At 40.0% G+C, this 9,294-nt stretch overlaps 1 long non-coding RNA gene across 1 annotated transcript; it reads left to right on the forward strand.

Moving 5' to 3' along the window:
* Positions 1-227: 227 nt before the first annotated feature.
* LOC131827000 (uncharacterized) lies at positions 228-9,029 on the forward strand. Its single transcript, XR_009351846.1, has 3 exons — positions 228-297; positions 7,024-7,153; positions 8,161-9,029. It is a non-coding gene; the product is annotated as an uncharacterized LOC131827000 (long non-coding RNA).
* Positions 9,030-9,294: the final 265 nt, after the last annotated feature.

A 9,294-nucleotide genomic window follows, 5' to 3' on the forward strand; every position in this document is an offset into this window, starting at 1 on the left:
CACGATTAAGTGGAAGGTAGAGATAATCTGACTTAAAAATTTGCTCACAGAGGGAGCAAAACACGGCTGTAGCCACGTGAGTCATGGGTTCTGGAGAAAAAAGCAACACTGACTCAAGGGATTGAAGAGAAGGGGAGTTTCCTTAAGGACTAGTTCCTGAATCAGCCAATGTTTGCCTAAGATAAAATAAACTGCACTTGCAAGTTGTGGTAGGCAAAAACAAAACACATAAAACCCTCAGACACAAACTAGATGAAGAAAGGAATTCATTGGTGCACATACCTGAAAAATCCAGGGGTAAGAAATTCTTTTTTTGTTGTTGCTGTTGTGTTGTTGTTGAGGTTTTATTTATTTATTTGAGAGAAAGAGAGGGAGAGAGCACAAGCTAGGGGAAGCGGCAGAGGGCAAGGGAGAAGCAGACTCCCTGCTGAGTAGGGAGCCCCACATGGGGCTCCATCCATGGACCCTGAGATCATGGCCTGAACCGAAGGCAGACACTTAACCCACTAAGCCACCCAGGTGCCCCAGAAGCTCTTGATTTCTCTCTCTCTTTAATATGCATATGAAGAGTCAGGCGTGTTACACTCACGCTTCATTCTAAGGCTCCCAGTGGTGACAAGAGAGTTGCAGTAGCCCCAGCCTCACAATATTTCTGTTTGGAGTCCAGCATGAAAGAAGACTGGCGACCTGACAGCTGGCGACCTGACAGCTCCAAAAAATCTGGGAGTCTCCGCATGACTGACATGCTTGTGAATTACTAATGGGCACATACAAAATAATGCTCTGGCCAAACCTGGGTCATGTGACACACTCCAGAGCTGAAAGTGGAATTAACTGCATGGTAACCACATGGACTGAGAGTGCGGAGGGGGTCAATCCCTAAACATAATACGTGGGCAGTCATGTTTGCTGGGCAGCCAGAAAAAATGTTTCCCACACTACCCATTGCCATGTGTCAGAGGCACTGCTAAAATGCTACTATGTTCTATACAGTGGTAATCCTGAGAAAACATACCCTTGCTCTGGCATTAGGTATGAAATCCCCTTAAGAGTTAAAGGGTACCAGTAATTGTTTCACTCCAGCTTAGAGATGCTTAGCAGGGCTGTCCTACTCACTAGCATGTAATTCAGGCTGTTTTTTTAGTGGTGAAGCCATTGTTCTCACCAACAGCTTTGTCCCTCTCTTACACTGCAAGCCGCTGGGGTATACCCAGTGCCCTATGTAATGTCAGTATCAATACATGATTTTGTTCATGATTCATTGACTTAAGGGTTCTGTTTCCAGTCAGATCTGACACAGTCAGAAGCATCTGAGCTTCTGTTGGCTTCAAAATAGGAATTATAATTATTTTTGGCAAGTGTGAAATCATCGTAACTCATGTTCTTTGGAAACATATTTTGAACATCCTGCTGACTGGAAAGATGTATACAATCCCTCCACAGAGCAATTGCTCATTCAACAGTTACATTTTAAAAGGAAACAAAATTTTAAGTAATTAATTTGGATCATTTACCAAGCGGCTTTGAGCAATTAGGTCCATGCTACTTTTCTTTTGAATATGGATGATTTTTCTAGAGCAGGGAAAGGAAAATTTCCCCCTTTCGATTGTAACTAAGGTGTCAGTTAGTAACTAAGGTGTCAGTTAGTCAGTTTAAGGCATCTGAACCTGAGCTCTCATCCTGGATATTGGGAACGGGGTGTGTGTGTTTGAGAGAAAGAGACAGAGAGATAGGGACAGAGAATTATCAAAATTGATCAGTTCTCTGGGGAACATGGAATTCAGGGTGTTATAAGAAAATGCTAAGAAACAAAATCAAGGGGCGCCTGGGTGGCTCAGTGGGTTAAAGCCCCTGCCTTCGGCTCAGGTCATGATCCCAGGGTTCTGGGATCAAACCCCGCATCGGGCCCTCTGCTCAGCAGGGAGCCTGCTTCCCCCTCTTTCTCTGCCTTCCTCTCTGCTTCCTTGTGGTCTCTGTCTGTCAAATAAATAAAATCTTAAAAAAAAAGAAAAGAAACAAAATCAAAGTCTGACCAAAATATGAATCTCAGAGAAATAAGCAGAGAGGCTGAAACCAAGCAGGGGGCAACAGGAAGTAAGATTAGTACAGATACTAATAATATCATACATAATATATTAATAATAATATCTGTATGATTCTATGTAATTATGAAGTAAGAACTATCTAAGTGTTTCAAACAGGAATACATATTCTCTATTCTAGGCTACAGCTTTAATGAGGGTAGAGAATGCGTTTATTTTTTTGTAGGGACCCTTGCTCAATAAATATTGTTGAATAAAATGAGGCTGGATTTGCCAAAACAAAACAAGTGGGGTAAGGCATGGAGGATCAGGAGCAGAAACAGGGACAGTCACTGGGCAGCTAACTGAAATTGCTGACCCTTCCTACAGGGTCTCCCAGGCTTGGTTGTGGGTGAGGAGGGACTGTTCAAGTGTGTTAGAGCATATCAGACTGTACCCAGATTTTGTCCATGTTCCAAAGATAATTTTTTTTCATTTTTTAAAAAAGATTTTATTTTTATTTATTTGACAGACAGAGATCACACGTAGGCAGAGAGGCAGGCAGAGAGAGAGGGGGAAACAGGCTCCTTGCTGAGCAGAGAGCCTGATGTGGGGTTTGATTCCAGAACCCTGAGATCATGACCTGAGCGGAAGGCAGACGCTTTAACCCACTGAGCCACCCAGGTGCCCCCCAAAGATAATTTAAACTTTGATTTTCATTAAATCGGGCATCAAAAGGCAACTAACTGATGTCTGCGACATTATCGAATCGGTCTGTGTGTGTTGCTTTCTTTACCTTATCTTTTTTTTTTTTTTAAGATTTTATTTATTTATTTGACAGAGAGAGATCACAAGTAGATGGAGAGAGAGGCAGGCAGAGAGAGAGAGAGAGAGAGAGAGAGGAGGAAGCAGACTCCCTACTGAGCAGAGAGCCCGATGCGGGACTCGATCCCAGCACCCTGAGATCATGACCTGAGCCAAAGGCAGCGGCTTAACCCACTGAGCCACCCAGGCACCCTTTCTTTACCTTATCTTGCTCCCCCTCTCTGACCTCCCCTAACTGACTCACGCATTCCAGGGTATTCTGGGAATTCTAAAGTGGGTGCACTACATCTCTGCTTGCGGTAACACTGGGCGGAGTTTATTACCTCCTATTAGGCTTGTGTGGAGGTGTTTTTCTGGAGCTTTGAACTGGTAGCAACAATGGAGGTAACTGTCTTCAATATTTGAGTTGTTGTATATACCTACTTCTCTTCAGAATGCATGGCTCTTGATTTGTGCCAACTCAGCATGTCCCAAGAAACAGCCAGTTTAGTCTGCCAGGCCTGCATTTAATCAGCAAGGAATTTTTCATTCCCTAGGAATACCTTCATGTCACACAGCTTCTATCATGTTTTATTTGCTAAGCAAAGTGTCTTAGTAGTAAACTGAAATTTTTAAAGAAAACACAACACATTCCTGGCTTGGGGGAATAGAAGTGAGGGGAAAAAGGCACCTCCAGACAAGAGACTATCACTTGAATACTTATTTTACAATGGAAATCAAGTTAATGAAAAATAAAACAACTGAAGCATGCTTTTCACTACTTCTGGAAAGCCATGTAGGTTCTGGAGAGTAATCTGGGATTTCATTATTGATGCATCATATGATGGTTTGATCACACAGTAACAGATAGTTTTCATTTGCAGGCTACCAAAACAATAATAACCTATTTGTGACAAAGAGAAACCTTGAGTGGCTGAAATTGCTAGGGGTGGGGAAGTGGAGTATGAGTTGGGAAGGTTTCAATAGCAAAGCAGTATGAAAAGGGCCATTAATATTTTTCAGCTTATGAATAGTTGGGTTCTAGAGGGAGGCTGTGTGTAATTCTAGCTCTGCTACATACTAGCTGTGTGAGTTTGGATGAATTTTTAAAATTCTGTGTATCCCAGTTTCTTTATAAAGTGGAGATAATGTTAGTTCATGCTTCATAGAGTTATTGGGATGATAACTGAATTAATACAATGAAAAACCTTGGAACAATGCTCCAACTCATTGTAAATTTCAGTGCATATTGCTATGAGTATTAACATTATTATTACATTCACATACATCTCTAAACTCTCCTTTGTAAATCGTTTTTCTTCTATTCCTTGTTTCATGAATCTGATTGGGTGTTAGTTGAAGATAGACTAGCCCTTTAGATTTCATCATCTTCATCAAGGCCAATCCTCAATCCTCAATCCAAGCAGAGGGAATTCAATTGCTCTCAAGTATCTCAGGCCCCTGCTTTTCATTTCTCTTCTGGGAGGGTTTGGGAGAAGAATATAGGCTTTGTGGTCCATGCATCCATCATATGCTGAACCAGTATATTCTGGTCTGGTTCTACACCAGTCAGTCTTGGTCCTGGGGAAGATTTGAACTTACCTAGCTCTTCCATGAGAGGGTAGATAAGCCTACTATTTTAGAGGTATAAGATCAAGTCATTTGGTCATATTTTCTAATCTAGTTTTTATTAATAATGAAGCTGGTATTTCTCCACCAATATGACTTCAATGTCTTCCTCAGTTGGTTTTGACTCAGGGAGAGAATAAAACATTTATTGGATCCTCAGATTCTCAAAACCTATTATGTGTAAGGTTAAAGGAGGTTACCATAGGTGATACATTGATGATTAAGATACCTTCTCTTCCTTAGGGAGCTTGAAATCTAGAAAACAAAAGACAACCTTTTTGTAAATAACTATAATACAAGATTAATACTTAAAATAATAAAAGAAAATTTTATGGGCAATTCAAAGGAGAGAAAAATCACTTCCAGACATTTAAAAAAAAAAAAAGCCCAAGGAAGAGATAGTATTTAAGGTGATTATTACTTTGGCAGATTGCACTGGGGAAGAGGAGAGAATTTTAAGCGAACAGCAATGACATAAAGGCAGAAAATCGTGAATGTGTGTGTTGGGGGTTGGTGAGGAGATATCTGTGGAGAAACAATAAATAGTTCATTCTGGCTGAAATTTAGAGTATAAATAAGGAAGTAGGGGAAGAGACTGGGCATGCATGGGCTACATAGCGGAAACCCATGCACAGTTTTTCAATGGGACACTAACTTTAGAGGTGCATTTAATGAAGATTAATTAGGCAATGATACATAACGTAGATTCAATTCAGAGACTGAAGAATGGGAGCAATTGGGGTGGAGTTTGTTTCCTATCTGTTTGACTCTAAGTCTTGGTTTATCAATATCAAGCATATAACAAAGATTTATGTTAGAGGGATAAGACAATTAGCTCAGATTTATATATTGAGTGTGAGATGCCACAGGAACATTCAAGTGAATTACTGTAGTAACTTCTGGATCCACTGTATCCTCCAAGTGGTAGGAAAATAGACCTTACCTCTTTATGGCAGGAAATACAAAGGATTTGTTGCTACTTTTAACCCATTATACCAGTTCTTCAATTTATTAGCTCTGTAACCTATGGCTTTTAAAACTTTCTCAGCCTTAGTTTCTTAATATGTCAAAAGGAAAATCTCATAGACTTCTGAAAGTAAGAGAAGATAACACATGGACCTATCTTGCATGGGTCCTGGAATGGGTAGGTTGCTAAGAAATGATAGCTATCACTATTGTCATTATCCTTACAGACAGGTTCAAATACTGGCTCTGTCATTTATTTGCTGTGTGATTATTTAGCCTCTTTAAACCTTGGTTGGCTCATTTCTATGGTTGTAAAAATTTAATGATCTATACCTAGAACTTCTCAAGATGGTAGTACTAGTAGCTCCTAAAATTGTTGTGAATACTTACTAAGTTCTTGAATATAAAGAAAGGCAGTGTGAGAATAGGATCTGGTGGGTCAGTAAGAGTGGTCTGGCCTCAGGGACCAGCCCAACTTACTCTCTATTTAGACGACTTTGTGGAAGCTATAAGCCTTTCCACATCTGTTTTCTCATTGGAAAATGGGGGTCATATTAATGCCCAACTTCTAGAATTGTTGTGATCACTAAATGGGATAACACAAATAAAGTGTCTCACATCTGACACCTAATAAGGGTTCAAAGGATAGTTTTTATTAATATTTAGTGTTACCTTCCTAAATTGACATGAATCATACATCAGTGTCTATCCTTGGGAGGAAGACATGGCTTAAGGTGAAGAGGAAGACTATAAATTCAGCACTAATTTTAGAGTTAAGTGGATGATTGGGTAAGGAAGGTTAGAAACCCAGCTAAAAATGGCTTCTACAATAGAGACTGACTACCTCAAAACAAGAAATTCCCAAGTGGAACTGCTCCGAAGTTTAGCGCCACTGGCTTAACGATATCCCGAAAAACCTAGATTCTGTCTCTCCTTGTTAGCTTGTCTTCTTAGGCTGTTTTGCCATCATGTCCCCAGTATCGGCAGCTTTAGTTTCAGGTATCTTTAGGAAATGAATCTGAGGGATCATTAGTGGATCTCTTTGGGATGTGAGGGGGTTAGTACCTATTGATTTCAGGTTGGGGAGAAGACAACAGAGAACACCATTTCATACTTTGTTAAATAAGTGATACTCTAATGAGCACCCTTGTAGAGGCCTCATTCCACATGTGTGAAGTATTTCTAGGATGATCAAGGAGATAGAGTGTTCCAAAGAGGGCACTTTTTACGGTTGTCCAATCTTACAGATGGCATTACTGCTTTACTCTTCTCTCTCATTAGTGGTATATAAAAGTAAACATTTCCATACTTCTCATCCAAAAGTTGGTAATGTCAAACTTCTAGATATTTGCTAATCTGGCAGATAAAAAATATATTTCATTGCTCTCTCAGTGTCATTTTCCTGATTATAAATGAAGGTGATCATCCTTTCAAATGTTTCTGGGTCATTTGCACTTAATTTTCTATGAGTTTCCTGCTCATAACTTTTGCTTGCTTTTCTGTTGGGCTGTTCATGTTTTCTCAATTTACAGAAATTCTTTATATAGTCTGGATACTACATGGCAATCCTTTGATGGCTATTTTTTTTTTTTTTTCTAAGTAGGTTCCATGCCTAACATGGAGCCCAGTGTGGACTCCAGTGTGGAACCCAATGTGGGGCTTGGACCCATATACCAAGGTCAAGACCTGAACTGAGATCAAGAGTCAGATGCTTAACCAGCTGAGCCACCCAGGTACCAGTGACTGCTATTTCTATCTTTTGTCTTTTTGCTTTGTTGAAGCTGTCTATGGTAGGAAACAACTTTTCATTTGCACAGAACTTTTTGCACTCTAAGGTTCTTGGGCTGTTTTCCTGGCATTAATTAGTTATTTCATCTTTAGGATCAACCCTTTCCAAAATTAATCCAGGAAGCTCCCTATACATTGTTACTTGTAGGGTAAAGAAAGAAAGACTCAACTCCTTAAACATAATTTAACCCCTGAGTCTGATGCCATCAAAACTCCCCCCACCATGAGTCACTCCCAAGGGACTTTCTGGGAACTTGGATTTTAACTGAGCAAAGGGTATTATTAGCCTGCTCAGACATATTAACCCATTAACATATTTACACTGATTGTGTTTTCTGGTTACATGTTTCTGCCATTCATTTTTATTGGAGGGAGCAAGGTGTTCAGGGAAAGTGAAGAACATCTGTAACACTGTGCCTGGCCCATGTTATTGAAGCATTTTCATGGAGGGCTTGAATAGCAAGAGGCAGCTTCAAGGCACATTTTCTCTTTGTCAGGTAGGGAGAAAGGAGAAAGACAAAAAGGAATATTCTCAAAACAAACTATGATTTTTTTCCCCCTCCCTTTGACCAAAGTTCTTTTTGTCTTCTAATACTACTGGGCTACTTGCTAGGTCAGTATGAAAATGTGATAGTCTTCCACTGAAATTAGGTGGTATTTTGATTATTCCTTTATTAAAGCAGTTCTACAGTTAGGACTTAATAGATCCTTTTGAATATTCCTCACAAAAGAGTTATATGATAGAGAAAATCATTTGAGATTGAAAATGAAGGGACTACAAACAAAGTGGGATAAAAGGTTTGTCTTTTGCCATGTGTTAAGCTGCAAGAATTTATCCCATCCTTGTAACTGATTTTAGTCTCTGGGAGAAAGAAATATTTAAAGAAAGCAGATGTTGATGAGTCACATTTAAGCTCTCATAGTTTGAAACACATGTTTTATTCGTGTATAGGGCTGTTGTTTGGAAGGTGGTTGGCTGAAATCCTCAACTAAAACCCTAAATGGTGGATTTTCCTGTGCTGTCAATACCGAAGAAGTTGGGACTGGATGATCTCTAAGAACACTCCCAGCTCTTACGTCCTACACTTTTTTATGAGCTTTATGCCTTTTTTGTTTTTGCCCCTGTTATGTAGCTACCAGATGATCTCGTCCCCCAGACCCTTTTCTCCTCTGGTTACTTCCTGAAGTCACTGTTAAACCTTTAACAGTTAGGCACTTAGGAAGAAAGAGAAACTTTCAAAGTGGGAGAATGGGAGCAGTTCATTCACTGTTCAATAAATACTTGTAGATTTCTTACCATGTGTTGGACTAACCACAAAGAGACAGACTAACCAAATTATCATAAGCATGACTATAAAAACCCGTGCTAGGAAGTTTCCCTATAACAAAGGACTGAAGACCTGGCGGAAGAGTCCCAACAAGCTTCTCTCGGGAAGAACCAATACCTGAGCTGAGATCTGAGGAGGAACAAGGGTTACAAAGTGAAAGAAGGTAGGGGGGCAAAATCATTCCAGGAAGAACAACAAACATTCCCAGGGGGCCTGTAGCAGAAGGAAGCCCAGTGTCTTCAGGAGCTTGGTAGCAAGCGGATACATCCCCCAAGGTAGTTAGGAGAAAACAGACAGAACCGGGTAATGATTTGGATAACTGGAGATAGTTCTCTCTCTTGCTACTCTCTTCCTCCCTCTTTTTTTCCTAGCAGAGAATACTTTAGCCAGGCATTGTTTTAGCACTTTATATGTATTAACTCAACAATAGCCAAGTGAGTATGTGGTAGAATACATGAACTTATGACCCTACTGGAAAACCTCCTCTTAGACCTTTTCTGCCCCTCCATACACTGAGCTATCCTTAAGATAGCAGACAGTTTTTGTAGGGACAAACCCAGGATTATTTGAGAAAAGAAACAAACAAGCAAAAAAGATAAGGGTATATAAATACGTTTTGCTCATGCTAAGTCCCGAGGCATGGGACTTAAGGAGAAAACTACTGAAAACCACAACCCATTCGTGTGTTATTTATTTAATGGTGATGTATAATATTTATTGAGTGCATATTGTGCCAAGTACTGTTCTGAATACTTCCA

The sequence above is a fragment of the Mustela lutreola genome, chromosome 3 (genome assembly GCF_030435805.1).
Source record: "Mustela lutreola isolate mMusLut2 chromosome 3, mMusLut2.pri, whole genome shotgun sequence".
In the NCBI taxonomy this organism is placed as follows: domain Eukaryota; kingdom Metazoa; phylum Chordata; class Mammalia; order Carnivora; family Mustelidae; genus Mustela; species Mustela lutreola.